A 19,835-nucleotide genomic window follows, 5' to 3' on the forward strand; every position below is an offset into this window, starting at 1 on the left:
AAAATTGATCAAATAGCCTGGCAGTACCAATAAAGTACATCTTATCTCTGCCAAGGAAGACAAACCAAGCCGCCTCTGCCCAGAAGAGTGGCTGCTCCTCAATAGCAAGCCCTACACGCAAGACAGGATTCTGCAGCATTTCTGCTCTCAGTCAGGGCTAGGTTACTGGATTTTGAAGCATGAAAATTCCCATTCAAGAAGTTCTCTGTGAGTGGGGAAAAAACAATTTTGGATCAGATCTTTCACAGCTGTGTTGAGCCCTCATGATGATACATATACCCCTTCAACATCCCCCACACTTCACAGCCTGATCCATTTCTCTATGAAAAGAAGGGACTTGCAGGGGATTGTAAATTGCTTTGCGTGGTATATTGAAGTAACATTGTAATACTCTCTGTGGGATCATAAGCGTCTAGCATTGGCCATCACTTTCTTTAAAGTTCAACTGTGTTTGGCTCCAGGGACCTGGAACTCTATCTTGGGGAAGATAAATTGTATTTACCAGCCTATGTGCCCAGTGATGGTCTCCAGTATAGGCACGTTCCTCTAGCAGCTGGGACCCTGACCCACAGGACTTGGTGTACACAGCTTTTGAAGTTCCTACACATTTTTCAAACTATAAATCACTTTTTTAATGCAGAGATTTGTAATATATTACAGTCTTCTTCCATAATTCCATAAGGCTTCTGTGTTTGTACTAAATAAAATAGTTCAGAGCTTTTCTGATCTTGGAGAAAGTAAAAAAAAAAAATGGAGAAGAAAACTTATTTTTCTCAGTGCACATGCAAAATCACCTTTAATAGCCATTCTCCCTGTTAACCCTGTACTAAAAACATTTAAGTCACCCTAAATTCCCTCTGGGCAATCAATTGCAGTTCAGTACTACACGTTACCTGTGAACTGAGAAACCAGAGCACAAAGCTAGTGCCTGAGCTTGCTTGCATAGCCTGCCCTTGGAAAGGACAAACATTTGGCAAATTATGTGCAAACATAATAAAATCAACATGGATGGGCTGCTTAAAAAATGTCAGATTCTGGATCTTTATTTTAGATATACTTTAGAGGAGACCACCACCATTTTGTCTACACTATTTGAGCATAACATTTCTAAACTGATAATCCTCTCTGTTGGTTTGTTTGTTTGTTTGGTACACTGAAAGAACTCCATCACCTGAATAAGGTCATAAAGAAAATGTTCTTCCATACCAGATAAGGAACAAGTAAATTCCATGTTAGACATTAATTATTTGCTATAAATATTCTCTTATCGCTATTGTAATCTAATCTATGTAAGGGCTGAGTAAATGGGATGTGCCTGGATGAAAGGCACAGAGTGCTGCTGGAGTTGGAGCACAAAGCCAGGGCAGAACTTTCTCTCCTTTTAGTCACAAGACTTCCATGGAAGGGAGTAACAAGGGCAAATATTATTTTATAGAGTTTTAAAAAGTGCTGAGCATGAAAAATGAGGCAGACATCTATGCCTGAAAGAGCTCACAATTGAAATAGTTAGCAAAAATAGACAGTTATCAGATGATGGCTGAAGGACGTGATACATCAAAAACTAAAGTGTTTGAGCCAAGAAGATTAGCATGCAGCATATTAGTTCCACTGTTTTGTATTCATCCATCATCTGGGATCTTCAGTTTCAGAGAGATCAGAGCTTCATACAGGCAGCATTAGAAACAGAGGTTGCTGGGAGAACAGCTGGTCAGAAATTTTCCAGTGAAACGATTTCACATGAAACACCACCAGCCTGGTAAGCTTTGATGAATGCAAATAGGGTCTGAAGGAAATACTGCCCAGACTCTTAGTAGATAAAACAGCTAGATACCTTGAAGTCTTGAAAACACTGGTTGGAGTGAGGGCTCGGAGAATAACTAGGCTTCGTGCTATGAAAACAGGGTGCAGAGCTTTGAGTTCACAGGGTTTGTACCCCTAAGAGGGTTCACATGAAATGGTGGCCCAGATGGCACCTACCCTGAGGTAGGTACCACTTGCAGCTGCTAGAGATCTTATCTATCCAATTTCCAAAAAGGAATTTCCTGTCAACTGGTGTCTCGTCCTGCAGTTAGAAGTTATTTACCCAGGCAACTAAAAAATTCCCATCTCTGCAGGGATGTTAGGACCTGGCTGCAGGGTCAATCTTGCAGATAGCGCTTGCTGAGAGAATGACTTCTGTGATAAAATGTTGGTACCTATCCAATTGCAGCAAAGCTTGTACAAGCAATTGCTTTTATTTGTGTAATGTCTGTCATTTCAGCTTCAAAAGTTAAGGAAGATAAAGAAACTATAATGTAGTAGGGGCAATGCCAACTCACCTCATGTTTAACTAAACAGCTATCAATTTGCAAGAAATTTCAGGCAGTATTGACCTGGATCAGATTCAAATAAGTGACCTAGAAATAAACAGCTATGTATCTCATTACTGCTCCCTCATCCATCTTGTCCTGTGGCACCTCCTGGTTGAGCTTGAGCCAAAAAAAGAAATTATATTTCCCTTGCTGCTAAAGACCATCAGAGTTTTTAGCTCAATGACAAAAAAAAAAAAGTCCATATTTCACCATTATTTGCCAAAGAACATGCTTTTTAATCATGCATCCAATCCTAAAAAAAATCATGATCTACAGAGAAATGCACACATTTTCTATGTACTCTACTGTTACAGAATTAATTATATTTTGCTATAAGGAGAAAAACTTTCAGAAAGCTCCTGTTCATTTCAGGAGTCATAGTGCTTCACATTTTAGCTTACTGCAGTATAAGCTGTAATGGATCAATAGATTTGGCATGCCCTTTGTTTACAAAACTCATTATTATGTTTTAGCTGTTCACATTCATCATGCAGGCATAGAAAGATAAAAATTTAAACTGAAGTGACAGTCCCTAAGTATGGCTGCTACAAAAGAACCATGTTTAGAAAAAATGTCTCTGTTGTAACAAATGAAAGAGACAGTACTGAGGTGGGGGTAAGAGATCTAAGATTTAGTCCAGATGTGATCACTACCCATTGCATGAGTGGAGGAATATGCAAGTTAAGGCACATCACAGGAGGAGGCAAGGAGAGACGGGGAAAGGTATACCAAAGGAGGAGAAAAAGAGGAGTCCAGGCAGATCAAAGGAGGAGGAAAGGAGACAAAGACTTTGATGGAGACACTAGAAATGCTAGAAAGGTATCTTATTTGTAAGCATAGAGTAAAGCTTCATTTTATATTTACATTTGATTTTTTTTCTAAGTCTATAAATTAAATTCTCACTCTGATGCCTTAATTCATGATAAACAGGCATTTGCTTTGTTTACAGGAAAGCCTGTCCGGTGCTGTAGAGCAAAGACCACCACCGTGAAACCAGCACATGTAGGATTCAATGGTTCCTCAGAGATGGTAAATTGTACTAATACAGAGGAACTCTCTCATTGAAATAAGTTTAGGAGGCTCATAGGCTGGGGGATGCCTCCTGCCAAGCTTCAGAAAATAAATACAAATGTATAAGTATTGGCAGTTGCTGACTTCTGGGAATTAAGTCTATTCACATCAGCCTTTCTTTTGCTGAGTATACATCAATACCACCCCACAGCTGTGGTCACCATCTTTCCCAAGACATCACACACACGCACACGTATATTTATATAAAGAATAGCCTAGAACAACTTAGCCTGGAACAAAGACTACTGACAAGCAAGATAAAACAGAGATCTGTAAAAACACACATGCTATGGGAAAGGTAAATAGTTCCCTACCTCTTCCAGTACCAAAACTAGAGGACATTAAGTGAAATTTCAGAAAGTGTCCCCAAAACAGCCAAAAGGAGGCAATTCTTCATATAATATGCAATAAGCTGTGAGCTTCTTACCCTAGGAAACTGTGAATGCTAAAATTTTACATGAGTTCAGAAAATGACTGAACACATGTAAGAAAAAAACTGCTAAGACAGTGCTTCTGAATCAACCGATGACACCCTCCCAGCCTCCAGCAAGCACTTGTGCTGTTCTCATATTCTTGTTATTTACCACTTTCAGCACGACAACACAGAGCTAGACAGACATTTTGTCAGAGTCATTACACTGACTCTCAGATTTTTTAACTAGAAAAACAAATTTTTTAATTACTGTTCCAAGTCACAGGGAACTGTCACTTACTCTTCTGTTACACTAGAAAGTTACACTGTAATGCAATTAATGACTTGCTATTTCCAAAAGAAAGGTTTAATACATAAATAAAGAGGACATTTTCAGATGTTAAAGAATATTTAAACAAGCAGTTCCACCACCTCAGAAGACAGATATCTAATACTGAAAAAGAGAAGGCATCTTCCATAGGCCCAGTGTATGGTGCCAGCCTGAAGTGAAGGTTAAGTTGACCAGTAAATAGAGGAGAAAAGCAGTTTCCCTTGGATTGTGACTACGATAGGAAACTTCAGCTGGTTTTCAATTTCCTTCTAAAATCCAGACCTCTTACTGAAATCTCCTTAGAAGGGAACATATACTACCTGCAGCCTAGAGTCTTTATTTAAAATTGATTAATTTATAAACAACCTAGATTAAATAGCTATGAAAAGTATTTATAGGAAATTAATCCATACACATTGTATTGTCTGTCAGATAGGAATTTCATCTTGTTTACAACTGCATGCGTGTCCTACTTCATTTCACTTAAAAGACAACACTCCAAATAGAAGCATGTGTAAATTTATGTCAGTCCTTACCCCTGTCGAAGTGTCTTATTTACAGAAATCAATATCATGCACACATTTTCTTATGGTTTTTCTCCTTTATAAATAGTTAAGAGGCACCAGAAATTCACAGTCCCAATGTTATTAATAAACACTATTTATTAAGAGGAGGAAACATTAAAGGGTTGGGTTTCTCAGTGAATCTAGATTACATGTCTCAAAATGCCACCCTTTCTTCCTCTCTGAAAAGATCTTTAAGATATCCTCCGAAGTTCTCATCAGTATTGATATGCACCTATGCCAGGAGCTCTTTTCTGATTTGGCTCAGAAGCCAAATTATAAGCACATTTCATTCCTTCTCTTTGGTATTGCAGAACACCCGTTTGCTTGCTTTATGCCCCTTGATTTTTTCATTCTTCTTAGTGCAGAATCACACATTACGAGCATCCATCTCCCTTGGACACTTGGAGATCTTGGAGATTTATTTGTCTTCAGTTTTGTATTTCTTTGATTTACCTTGTCTGTGGAAGTAGCTTTTCTTCTGGGTGACACAGAATCCCCATGAACTCAGACATTTTCAGATCAACATGGTGAAGTGCTATATATTGCTCACTTGTTTGTATTTCAGTTTTGCTCCCATGCAAGGTAGAAGCGCAAAACAGCATTTTCCTTCCTTTCTAGATATGTGAGATTTTCCCAGAATTGATTTTTAAACAGTTATTTATAGTTGTGATTACAGCTGCAACTCAAGAACAGGCTAGGCTGCTCTTTCTCTAAAGCTCAAAAAAAATTGTCAGTATGAATGGATCTTGGAAACAAACCTGTTATGCACTTCCTTTCACCTTGTTCCCATCAACTTTTGCTAGTGACATAATGAAAACAGCTTTTGCAGCTCATTTGGATTTTTGTTCACCATTTCTCCTTCTCCCAAAATTGTGTTCAATGTGCAGTTTGTACATGTATCCTGACAAACAAAATGCAAAGTGAAGTGGTGTGAATGACAGCAAACATTCTGGGCTGCTGAGGGTAACAGAGCACAAGGACTAAGCTGCAGTTGTTTAAGTTTCCACTTCTCACAGGAAGACAGTGAGATGACAGTAAGTCACTAAGCACAAGCTTTACAGTGAGCAGACAAGCTTAGGCATGTACTGGTATTTCGTGAAGAGAAGCTAAAACCGCCTGTAAGGGTCAGAGCAACATTTTGCACGTCCACAGAGAAAAAGGGCACGTGGCTTTCCAGTAACTTGGTAACACGCACAGCTCCTTTTAACAGGGTAAACAGGTTTATGGAGGGTTTACTGCTGTTGACTTGGATCTGGAAATATTTGTAAGCCTTTGTGTTTCCAACATCCACGCTCAAAGAGAGAAAGTGACAGAATTCACCAGACCACTGTACACCAGACAGTCATATAGAAAAGTGATCAGCTGTAGGACTAATGAGGCCTTTTATTCAGCAAAGCCTCAGGCTCAACTTTTGAGCTTGTCACTGTCCTGCTGTAATGGGAGAGAAAAATCTCTGCCAACACTACCAAACTTCAGCTGCTCGACTGCCTGTGACACAAGCATATTGAAAGTTGCAGAAGAGAGGGTTTCCACTGACTGCCCAACTGCATGATGATTTACAGCACGGTCTATAACAGAGAAATGCAGAGCAGGCAGGGAGCATAACATCACAGGCACAAACAAACAGCTTTGAACACCTACATGAGAATACAGAGAGGGCCTGTGGGTCAGAGCAGACCAGAACATGTTATCTCTTTAAACACCTGTCATTAGATGAAAAGTTGAGTACCAAAATGCATGGGGATTTACATTCTATGAAAAATTAGGATTTTTAAACTGAATGCAGTCCTCTGTCCTCCTCCTTCATTTCTAGCTGTGACCATTGAGTGCCTCCCAGCTTCAGGGCCTGGATGCATGCCCTGAACGTACTTTCATCCTGTACTTGGGCAAAATCTCACTACATAATAATTCTCCCTCCTGTACCCTCATTTCTACAGAAAGCAGGCCAGAAGAAAACTGCACCATGGTCCCACAGATCTGCAGTCTGCACACAGAGGACTGTCACCAAGGGTATCCTATGAAGTACATGCAAGCCTCAGGCTACCGATCATTGCTTAAAACTGTCTTCTGCATTTGTTGTACAAAGGTTGAATCCTGCAGGTCTCCTGCTTAGTCTGCTTGCTAGGTTACGGCAACCCCTGTGCCAAAAGCACTCACTGGATTCAAGTACTTGCAATTTCTCCCTTTGGGTGCTGTAGCTAATACAATGGAGACTGATTGAAGACTCCTATGTAGTTAGCCGTAACAATAAAAAGCTAAGCATAAACAAAAGCCAAGGATTTTAATCCTCAAAAGACAGGCAAAGGGAATTTCTCTTCTCTGTCAATGGATAAAAAGATAGAAATTTTAATAAGAGCAGGGACTAACACCCAGAAATCTCCTCTCCCAAAGGAATGTGTGATGCAGACAGTCTTCCTTTACCAACAATGTTGTGGTCCCAGAAGAGCTTTCCAAGCAAAACCAGATTCTGTCCTTATCCATGCCAACAGATAGGCTGTTCTGAGAGCAAGAGAAATGGGATTTGACTTTTTCGGAGAAAGATATTTTATCTTGGTGTTCTGCCTCCTGGGAGATGTTTCAAGTCCTATGGCAGTCTGTAGGAAATAATTGCAGGCACCATCATTTCTTCTTTAAAGGAAAGCTGCCTTTGGAAGCTTACACAGACTCTGGATCCCATGCAGATGGAGATATATGAAGAGGCCACAGTCATCAAATGCACATGCAAGGGAACCCTTCCAGGCACATTCAACACAAGCAGACATGCTACTCTGCAATAAGTCTGAAGAATATGCCAGTGCACACACTGGCTATGCAGAGGCAGAGAAAGGACTCAGGACATGGACCCGTGTTGTAAATTATGAGTGCTACCTTTCTCTAGCTCCGAATCCATCATGTGCAGCTGGAAAAAACAGTTTCACACAAACTCTAAGTTTAGTGGTTCCTCTGGACTGCCATACTTCACACTCCCCATTTCACCATACAGGCTCTACACTGCTGTAGAAAGCCTTAGCTGAACTGAGGCTGAAGGATACATCGAAGAAATACATTTGGGTTAGCAGAAAGCTAGGAGTCAAGAATGCATTCATTTAGAGTAAAGATATTCAAGAAATTTCAAACAAATAGTAAAAGAAATATGTAGGTAAATAGCAAAAGAGGTTTTGATTGTTTGATTCAAGAACTGGCCACTGAAATCACCAGATAACAATAAAAAAGGTGAAGCAAGTGGAAGTAAGGCAGAAATGCTGAAGAAACAGCACAAAAAAAGAGCCAGTCATAACAACAAACAAAATGGATTTTAGGGATAAATGAAAAACGCAAAGCAAGAAATATCTCCAAGTCAACAACAGGATGAGGGGGTAACCCAGGGTAAGACAGGAGTTTTGCAGAGGGAAAATAAATTTAGTTTTGAATAATGCCTTTGATAAGCAGAGGTAAATACCTGGTAACACAATTTAGTCTGGAAAGACTGAAAAAAGATAGGTCAACAAAGTGGCTTTCCATAAAATAAATATTTCATATAAGTAAGGAGAACAGGCCTTCTGATTACACAGTAATCTTTGCTGTCATTTAATCATATTGTCTCATTCTATATGGCTACCTTCCATTGTGATACACACACACTTCAGTCTTCAAAATCCTTTACAAGAAAACAAAGACAGTCTTGCAGGTTAAAAGCTAAGAAATGTGTATACATCCCAGAACCTATTATGAACAGGTTCTCTATGTCTATAGCTTACCTACTTACTAAGGGCAAAGTAGAATATCTGTCATATAATGTTGCACATATATTTTTATTTCATATATTATTGCAGTGCATATATTGCACTGACATTGAACATAAATTGTAACATCAGGTTTGATTAAGACTTCAGACACTAGGACAGCCCTTCATGGTAAACACTCTGATCTGACTGTACTTTGAATCCATCATTTATCCTTTTTTACCCAAAGTATTTTCATCATTTCTTAATGCATTCTTTGAGGGCTGCTTTTTATTTTCCAGATAAGCAGATGGTGTTGGAATTGACAGAATAGAAACATTTTCTGCACTGTTACACACACAAAAATGCACAGTCTTTGAAACAGCTGATCATTGTCCTTGAGTTACTGGAACTAAAAGTTAAAGTTATCCTTCAGGTCCTTGACGGTTATAAAAGGAGTAGCTCAATGTTTTTGAACTTCAGCTGAGCTGGGGACAGACTTAATCTTTTGAAACAAAAAAGATTAAGCAAAGTCAGAATACTTGGGTATAACACTAGGGTGCTTATAGTGATTTGTGCATAAAAACTGAGATGCTGAATACCACAGCCCTATTGACTTCAGTGAGACCTGGCCCACTTGTACTAACCAGCTATGGGTTCTGCTGTCTGCTATCAATTTACAGCCTCATGCACAAACATATTTTGGATTGAGGGATAGTTGCCTGAAAATAGGAGCAGAATTCTCAAGATCTTAGATCATCCACTTCCCTATTTTTAAAATGGACTTTGAAAAAATTGGAAGTGCACAAGTCTGAGCACACAGGCATTACTGATAGGGAAAGGGCTGTTCTTTTGGCTTCTGTAAAGTATATTCCTGGTCAGCTCTTGAAGGTCACTGGGCATATGTTCATGTCTTCATCATCACACAGCCTGTGCTTTTCTTGTACAAACTGATCCTTGTAGGGCAGAGAGAAAGAGGGAATTCTGACCAGATAAATGAAAGGGAAAACACTGCGCTTGGCAGTGCTGCCCTCCCATTTCAACCACACACCATCATGGTTCTTCAAGAGAAATAAAGAATATGCATATGTGAAAGGGTGCAAAGTTTTCAAAGGCTAGGGACCTTCTCACAGAAGAGATCTTGTTTTTGGTTTTGAGTTTGTTTGGTTTTTTTTTTTTTCATTAGAGGAGTCATACCTTATAACCAAATGGAAGTATCTGATCTTGCACAGGTGGGGTGCTCTTTCTGCCTGATCTCCAAAGCCCCATGGGGTGTCTAAGTTCCATCACTATTACTTGGGAATTCATGGCATGAGACTCAAGGGACTATGGATTCACAGGTTACCTCCTCAGAGATACACAGGAGGTAAAGCACATCATACAAATATGTTTTACATAGAATTTCTGAAAAGCTAGTTTTTCCTTGAGAGACAGTAAACAGTGAAACAGAAGCTAAACACACCTGTGTCCGTTCTGCCTGTCTCTTTTCCACCCACTCTGGAGACACTTTGCCAGATGAAGGCTACCTGCAGACTCTCCATCAGCTCTGCAGTTCTCCTCTTGCTGTTCCAGACCATAGGTTTACTAAAGGAGGAGGAAGCTCTTTGTCAGATGATTGCCTAATCAGCTTCATCAGGTGATCAAGGCCTTCTCAGCAAGTGATAGATTGCTGTGTTTCAGGCAATCAGACCTTGACTGACTGCTTTGCCCTGGCCAACAGCTATTATTGTTTAAGGATGTTCTGCTTATTTATCAAAGCTGGATGACCTACAGTGTCATCCTATCTATTCTGTCAGCCCTTTAATGTCCGTGAGTACTTGGTGTGCTATATATTTGGAAGTTGCTTATTGTATATCCATTCAGGGATGAAGCTTGCTCATTATATTCTATTGATCTCACTTTGCAGACAAACATGTCAAGACACAATACTTAACTGGCACCAGTGTTTCTGGTTCTGGGAGAACTCGGACTCCGCTTTGTGCAGGTGAAAAGAGCCATGCAGACATGAAGGCCTGGTCAGTCCATCTCAGTCTGTCACTCAACAGACCTTCTGGATTTTGAGGAAGGAGACAAAGTCTGTAAGCCCATTTCATGTTTCCTGCAGAGCGGACCTTCAATGGTCTTAGGATTTTGGGACTGGTCATTGTTAGAATCAACCCAGTCAAATCCAGAGAGTTGTAACAGGGATCATTTGCTGTATGCCACTGTTTTCCAAATTACTTTTCCATCTGTTCCCTCTCCCAGATGGGTTATGCTACACCCCTTCCTCACAAATGGTACATTGTATTTTGGAAACTACCCATTGCTTTGTTTGAGATATGATACTCTACTGCTAATAGTAATGCTCTACTCATCCAAAAAGTGCTTTCTTTCTCACTGTCAGTGCAATTTTTATCTCATCCACTATTATTTCATGTTTCAGAGGAAAAAAGAAGACTTTTCTGCACTCTGGCAACAATAATGTGATGAAATTAATTTGGTTTTATATCAAATCTGCTGGAAATCACTTTCTCTAGCATCCTAAAAGGTGTACCAAATCTACCTACTTATTTGCTACAACACTAAATGTATGAGTATCATATGTGGATTACAGCCAATTTCCATTCTAAATTGAAACTGGCATGTTTAACATAAAGTAATAAAAAGACCCCTATTTCATTTCCCAAGTCATTATAATACAGCTGTTTGGCTGGGCACATTGTAAATGTCACACAGGTCTTTCCATTTTAAAGAGAATGAGAAATTATGCTAATTGGTTTTTTATGATAACTTGTTCTAAAAGAAGAGTTTACACAGCTTAAGCTCTGGTAGTGCTTGAGTGCAAGGCATAGCACTTTTCACTCTCTCTCTGTGTACTAGGTACTTGATTCCTTCATCTGCACATACAATTACATTCTATAATAGCCTGTGAGATTCACTAGTGGGAATATTACTCTGTAGATAAGTTACAACAGGTAGCAGGAGCCTTACATTTACAATATACCTCTTTATCTGTGGGATGGTTTTGTGGTCAAAGAACACAAAATAAATAGAAAATTATTAGAAGCATCAATAAGTTTCCCCTGTAATATGATCGTTTAGAACATTAACCGACTCTAGTGCTGACATTGGAAAGAAAAAGAAGAAAAACTCTGAGCTTCTCGTGCATCTCATCCTGAGTTTCCCACAGCAGAAGTTAAAAATAGCCTCAGGTTTGCCTTGCTTATGCCAGTGAAGCAGCTTTCCCTATTCTACTTACTGGGAATGAGCAGACACTTTGTACTCCAAATGACTTGCCTTCAACTCTTTTTGGAGCCAAAACCAACCCACACAGCGACTTTTCCCTCTGCAGGTGGGGAGTAAGCTGGCAGCAATGAGCAGAGTGCAGCTTATCCTACTTGCCCCCACCCTTCCCACACTAGTCGTGAAACACCCATTTCACCAAGCCTGACACCACAGTGTTTTTCAAGGGAGGGTGGACAAGGATAGCTCCTGTATTCATCTGGGGGCTACAAATGCTTAAGACCTCTATCATATGAGCCCAAGAAATAATGACACAGCCTTGTTCACCTCTCAGGACATGGGTACTTCTGTCAGAGAGGTTTCCATGGAAGAGTTCCTTATTCCTTCTTCTTATCTGCCCTGAAAGTTGCCCCATGCTTTTGCTGTGGAAAAGGATGCTTAATCCATAGTTTTGTTTTCATGGGCATTGGGTTTTTTTGCTGTTCAGCTCACAAACCTGAGCAATTTCCCATCCTTACTCTCCTGTGAAATGTGGCTGAAAGATTGGCTCTGGTTCTTCTATAAAGGGAATGCATGACAAGGGAGTTATAAAAATAATCTTGCTACAAAAAAAACCCACTTCTTTGCAGCAAAACCAAACTTAAGCAAAAGATATATTTCAGAATGAAGAAAGATGATAGTGGTGGCTATCAGGTGTGAACATCTGCTGACTTTACAGGATAACAGTTTCCTTAATCTATTTCACTGGGAATTAAAATTAGAACTATTCAAGCCTAGTAGCTTTAGTGAATTTACACAAAAAAATAGAAAAGGCAAAAATCTAAGGCAAACAAGGCTAAAGAGAATAAAACATATTTATAGTTTAAGAGAAAGAAAAGAAATTCTGTCAATGTTAATAGCCACAACAAATAGAAATTACAGAACTGTCAGTTAAATGAAAGACAGACAGAAATATTCCATTTTTCTGTTCTACATTTGACAAAAATACTAGAAGACAGAGACAGTAATTTAATAGTAACTCAGTAGGATACGAAAGCAATGATGACTAAGACTGGGCATGAGACCCCATATGAGGAGCTTTGAAATGACAGACAGTGAGCTTCCTGAGCCAGGAACAGGGACCTTCAGTAGGTCTCTGAGCCTTCTGGAGAATCCAGAGCACTAGAGATATGCGATATTTGAGGCATCTCTTTTATAGGCTAGCTAGGCTGAGTGGGTAATTGTACATCTTTCAGACTGATATCAGTCAATTCTGACCAAAATAAATGGAATGGCTGAAACCAGACCAGCTAAATACATCAAAGAAAAGTAACAGTTAAAGATTTGCAAAAGCTTATGGAAAAAAAGTTATGATCAAATTGATTTGACTAATTGATTCTGAAATCAAAAGTTTATTGACAAAGAGAATAGTGTCAATGCCATACAGTGCTGTAAATTACTTGTCAGCCTGACACCAACAAAAAGGGACAGCCAAGTGAAAAGACAACTATTCAGGGATAAAGTCTAGATGCCCTACTTGTAGGACAAGCATTGCTACTTCAAAATTAATATCCAGGTAAAGGATTTGGGAAGGCAGCGTCATATACAGGTGCACATGTAAATGAACACGAACTGCCTCTCCCTCGACTTGCTTAGTCAATAGCCACACTTGCAGCCATTGCTACAGTCACCCAAGCTTGTAATCCAAATCCTAGACCCAGTGCTGTCTCCAGCAGCATTTGGGCTACACCTAAATCCTTGGCCAAAAGGTTAGTACTGCCTTTAGGTGTGTAATCTGGGGGATGCTGAGTAAAAACCCCAAGAGACTGTCATCTCTGCCTGCTACCAGACTACTGTGTCCATTTGAAGAAGGGTATTAGCAAACAGGCAGAATTAAAGTGAGGGCAAGAAAAGAGTCATGAAATAGGCTTTAAAACATGCCTTATAACAAGACCAGAAAACTTTAACCATTTTTCTTACCATAGAAATTACTTCATCTAAGCCTAAGTACCACATAAGGATACAAATTTGACAGAGGGCTCTTCAATGTGCTTGATAGGGTTTTGAGCTAAAATTGAAGTTAGACCAATTTAGACTGAAATAGATGTAAAAATAAGTGTAATAAACCTCCAAAAAAAAAATTGCCAAGATTTTTTTGGAGCTTCTAGTACAAACATTTTAAATTAAGATATTTGACTTTTTTCCCATAAAGATATTAAACCAGGAACTCATTCAGGAAAAACAACAATTTATACTAAAGAGACTATCAACGTTATCAAACTAGCCCTTTTGGCTTTAGAAGTCACTCAGCTGAATTTGTGTGAAACCTTACATTTACAGCTTTCATATGAAAGTTGCTTTAAATAAGATGTTTGGAATTTTTCCATCCCTTTACATTTCTTTTCAGACTTCTCCCATGTGCTTTTCCTGGACTCTCTGATTTCATTCCACTGACTCTGCTTGGACCACTTTTTCTTTCTCTCTTACTAAGGAATCTGATCTTCTCTTTCTTCACCTCTTTCTTTTCTTCAGTTTTACTTTTCCTTCTCCCCTTCTGTTTGTGCCCCTTCCAATCCCTCCTTTGCCTTTCCTTCACATTTTCAACCTTCATCTTCTGTCTCCTTTTTGTCCTGTTCATTTTTCCAATCAAATTATTTAATGTGATCACATATGGAGCAAGACTTTCAGGGAATATAAAAATAAGTTAATAACAACTCCCAAATAATAAACAAAATTTATCTGTTAGTCTAAGCAGCAGAGGTAAAAAAAAAAAGGGATTACAATATCAACATCCTGCAGAGCATATGGAGATGATTTATGAGCATGCTGAAATGCAGTATCTCAGCTAATTGATTTTGATTCTGACTTTGATAGCTTCACTCACAGTGAATTTTCTAAGATATAAAGGCAGATATGTTGAAACCACTTTAAAGAGTCAGCAGAAAGCATACATATACCTTTTTCCATAAAGAGCAAATCACGGCCAGGGGCAGTCTTACTGTTCTAGAAATTCTGACAGATGTATCTGAAAGGCATTATCTTCTTAGGGACTCCCATTATCTTTTCTGAGATAAGTTGATGCATTCAAATAAATTCCTGGTCTGCTGCCCCAGAGTCTTATAATTATTTATTCTCCCTCAGATCCAGCAGGGTTTCAAGCCCTTCTGTCTCTTCCCTTCAGCATCTTATAGTCCAAACTTGGTGAAACTAACTTTGTGTCTAGTCACTGGAACTAATCACTGGAGCAAAATGCTGCAATTTACCTCCCAGGGAGAAAATAAAGTTTTTTGATATCTGATTGAGAACTTTACAGAGAAGTCTGGCACGCTTTACTTAATTCATGTGACCCCCACACCTTTCAGTGAATTCACTGAACAATCTTACATTTCTCTATGAATACATGGAATCTGGGTTAAATGGTCAAGCATGAAAAAAGTTCTCATCACAGGCAAGTTTCTCCTGAACATATCCAAATAACTTTTTTTTACTTAGTCATAAGTCCTGTATTTTTCATTTTTATGCCATACTATTTCTGTGAATAAATCCATTCGCTAAGGCTCATGTGTTTCCAGGATTCACTTTTTTTTCAACGGCAATAGATATTCTTGTTAGATGTTAACTTTCCATTTCAGACATTGCTGTTCCATCAAGGGCAATCTATTTAAATTGATTTACGATGAAATGTACACATTACTTCTCCTGGCGAGCCAGAATTTGGCTTTTGAACAGCTGGAAAGGAGCCCAGCTGTTCAGAAGTTAAGTAATAGTCTATAAGTAAGACTTAATGCATTCTTTCTGTACATTGCAGTGTTCAGTTCAAAAGTACAACAGTACATAGGGGATACTAAGGAATTTCAATCAGAATTTGCAACAAACAAAAAAAAAATCACAGATAATTATAATGAGATTGTTCCAGGAAAATGTTGTAGATACAGGATATAGCCCAGGAACCTCAGAAAAGGCTTGCTTCTTCTTTCTTTTCTTTAATAAATGTATTTATTTATTTGTATGGTTAACATCAGCAGTTTTCTTCAAAAAGAGAAGAGAGGTAAGGAAGAAAGAACAGACAGAAAATAAGGCAATTTAGATAACTATTTGAAAGACAGGATTAGAGACCTCAGCAGGGCAGTAAGAAGGTCACAAATCACTGAGTCCCCTGCATTGAGAGAGGCAGGTAAAAGTGAGTTAGGAGTGAAGATAAACAGAAGGTAATTTAGTAAGGTGGCAAGAAATCCATCAAAGTTAATGGTGCTCATGGGTTTTGGCGAAAGTAAAACTTTGTATGTGTTAGAGGTAGCTGAACCTGACAGGCACTGGGAGCCAGAGGGTCTCCTCCTGTCCCAGCCCCGTGGATGCGAGGCTGCTGCGGTTCCCTGTCCCTCGGTGCAGGCAGTAGAGAGGCTGTGCACCCACTCCTGATGGCTGTGTGTGTGCACTCACACTACACACCCGTCCAGCCACACAGGCTTACACAGAGAGAAAGCACTGCCCTTCCCAGCACCCACCCGCATGCACACAGCTCTCAGATGAACATGAAGAGCACAGGTGGCCCAGTCCTGTTCCTCCTCTCCTGCTGATTGGGATTGGAGTCTGCTGGTGCAATATGGCACACACGACGTATGGCTCACTGCTGCTGTTGGCCTTCTCAGTCTACCCAGTAGCAACCCCCAATGTCCCTGCTCTGCTCCAGTTGCTGGCACCAGCACCCATGAGCCCCTGAGGTTCATGGCTCACTCTAGCTGCTGTCGCTCAGACCTCTCATGTTCACCAGATAGTGTGGGTTAAGGTTTGCTAGCATTTGCACATATGCACCCTAAGCAGAGAGCACAACCACACATAAGGCTGTCAGAAATCAGATTTAAGTAGAACAGAGGACAGACTGTGCTCATCAAGCACAGGGCTCTGCCAGACAAGCTGCTGACCTTTACACTCAGTTGGCCCCTTCTTTCCCTTTTTCTTCGTTTTTTCTACTTTTGTTCCTTCCCAATCCACCTTGATCCATTCCTTTCCCCCGCTTTTGTCCTTCCCCACTGACCCATCTTGATGGGTTTCACTCCACGGACAATCTTTCCCCCATCCCTTGGATGGTCTTAGGGACCAGCTGAGTTGTTCATTTCCACTGGTTAGGTTATTAGGATTCCTCTGCCTGTCATTATTCCCCCAGTCCTCACTGGGTCTTTGAGTTCACCAGGATTAGTCTTTAATCACATAACCAAGCAGCCAGCATAAAGAATAACTGTGCCATGAATAACAGACTGACAGAAAGAGTAAAAGCCAGCCAAGTTAAGAATAATCAGTCTTAAATAAAAGTAGGTATCATGAGAGAATTGCCACAAAATGGCAGCTAAGACAGTAAAAGAAGTATGGGCAAAGGTGGACACTGGCCTAAACTAGAGGCATAAGGAGGAAGCATCGCATCTCAGGTTGCCTCATGAATGAGGCATGACATACACCCCCAAATCAGTCTGTGTCCAGAAAGCATCTGACTGCACACTCATCAAAGTACACACTAATCACCTCTCCCTTCTCTCTCCAGGTAAATCAGCACTATATGCATGAAAGTTTCAAGCGGAGCTGTGGAGGAATGTGTAACCTATCACACACGGGCTGATGCAGTTGGTTTTTGAGGACAGAGATGGGAGGAGGTCAACATGGACATTTCTCATGTGCTGGAGAGCCAGGTGTGATGTATTTAAGATGATCATTTGACTACATGTACCCTTGAGTTAGTACTTCATTTTCAACTTTGCAGAACAGGACATTCGCTTTTACTGCAAACAAAATGAAACATCTCAGTTTCCTTTTTTCCTCTACAAGTCAGCCCTGCTATCTGCCAGTCATGCAAGTGCTATTCACAAGAAGGTTTGAAAAGCATTTGTAATTAGTTTTCATCCAAAAACAAAGCTGCTGCCAGCTAGCACCATTTGCAGCAGTGTAATCACAGATACATCTAAAGGAGTGGAAGGTACTTGGCCACTCACGTGTGCTTTGGGGAAGATCCTCGTGCCCACACCTACACCAGCACCATAGCTAGTGCCAGAGAATACTCCAGGGCAATGGATCTCCACCACCTCTGCTGTTAAATTGTTAGTCCCTTACAAGCTTTTAGCTATAGCTAAATTTCAGTTTTAACTTACCCAAATGATTCTTAGACCTGCTTGGGGCATAAACACCAGCCGAGGCCAGCTTCCCAAAGGAAATTTTGATGTGATCACCCAGTTTGGGAGATAACAGTGTTTAGAGACATAGACACAGGCCATTCAGTGCCATTTGCCTTCACACTGAGAACAATTCAATTTACTGCTTTAAATCTACACACGGCTACTGTAGATGGCCATAAATCCAGTGTGGGATACAGGAGCTACATCAAACTGCTATTCCTGAGAATCCAACTGAGTTACCAGGAATTGCACTGTTGCTGTAGGATTCCTCATGAGATAAGGAGCTACCCTGCATAAAGAAATGCTTGTAGAAACTGGGCCTAAAGCAGACATTTCACTGAAGGAGGGGGGGAAACACTGGTTTTCATTATTAACTTCTTTTCTGATCATAAAGAGAGGCCAGCAAAAATTAGAATCAAGAGTATTCTACATGAAAGAAGAAAACTTGCAATTCCCAGCATCTTTCAGCACCTTTTCAAGGGACATGTAGCCTAAAATAATAGGTATTCAGAGTAGGATTTCCACAACACTGGATTAGAAACAATGTCCATTATCTTTTCATGGGACTTTCAACTAAAAAATACATTCACTAGACTTCATAATATAGCAAACAAATACAGCAAAATATTTCATCTTTTCCCATATTTTAATTATTTGGCATTTTAAAGTGTAACTATTGTGGTATCTGTGATTATCCCACACAAGGAACTGGATTTTCACAGTGCCTAATGACATACAAAATAGCTGCAGAAATCATACAATTTCCACTACAGAGCTTAAAAATACAATTGAGGAAAAAAATGTCTGGTTTTAATCAAAGATCAGAAATAACAAAACGGGTGCATTCAAATATTTTTTTTTAATTTCAGTGTTTCACTTTAAACATGAACCTTTTAACAGTCAAATTTGAAAATATGTTATTTCAGAGAGATTGAAATTGAGATTCTAACTTTGTTACCATATCAGAAGAAATATTTCCATCATTTTAAAAGCTTTCCAGAAATGCACTGAAACAGAATTTCTGCTCTGAAAAGGCTGGGGTTTCAACCAACCTGCATTTCCCTGTGAGGTGGAGGTAGGGAGAGAAAACAGTCTCAACATATTCTCCACCATACAAATCTTTGCAGTTACTTGCAAGCCCACGGGGTCCAGGCAACAAGGCAGTGACAGACTCAAAGAGTTTAGACTCCCCCTCCCTATATGAGAGAGTTTACTGACCAGAAGCATGATTAAAGATATAAGAGAACTTGCTGAACGTTCACTAGCCAAGTGATTCCAAGCCACTGTGTTTTAGAAAGTTTAAAACATTTATTTGGAAAAGGGAGCATGAAAACAGAAGGACACAAGACATTTCTACAGGATATATCTAGAAATATGCAGATTTTCTTTTTGGTCTTCCCCCCACCCCCAGACAATTTAAAGTTCAAAAATACTTTCTACACCCATCTCTCAAATTTTGGAAACTGAAAAACTGAAATTCCATTTTGTTAAAGCCTCATGCAATAGGAATCGCTTTATGCCATGATCAGCTAATGATGCTGAAATCATTTCAGAGAAAGAAAAAAAAATGGACATAAAGGTGAATGCTTCCAGTTCTCAGTCATGCTGGAGATGCTACAGTCATCAAATTGCTTCTGATACACACATCCAGGGACAGAAAAAATGTCATCAGAAAAGACATATGAGTTGCAGTGAAGCCTGTGGAATTGCTATACTGACAGCAGTTACGAATCTTGTTCTGTTTTCAGATGTTGCTGTGCATTTTATTGTGAATAGCAAATCTGAGCAGAAGGCAACATTGTCACTGGTGAAACAGCTTGTTAAAATAAATTTGGAAGTGCTTAAAGTCAAAGAAAGTGTGTCATGTTGTACTGAGAAGCTAGCCCAAGAGGCAGAAAAGTAAAAAACCTCTTTCTTTAGATGGCCTTTTTTATGTGGTCATAACTTCCCAGACAAGGCTTTGCTGCTTCAGCAGCTGTGAGAACAGTCCTAAAGTTCTGGGGGTTTTTGGTGGAGTGGGAGGGTGGAGATGGTGTTTTGT

Source organism: Nipponia nippon, unplaced genomic scaffold (genome assembly GCF_047370975.1).
Source record: "Nipponia nippon isolate SJK-2023a ecotype South Korea unplaced genomic scaffold, ASM4737097v1 scaffold_4, whole genome shotgun sequence".
In the NCBI taxonomy this organism is placed as follows: domain Eukaryota; kingdom Metazoa; phylum Chordata; class Aves; order Pelecaniformes; family Threskiornithidae; genus Nipponia; species Nipponia nippon.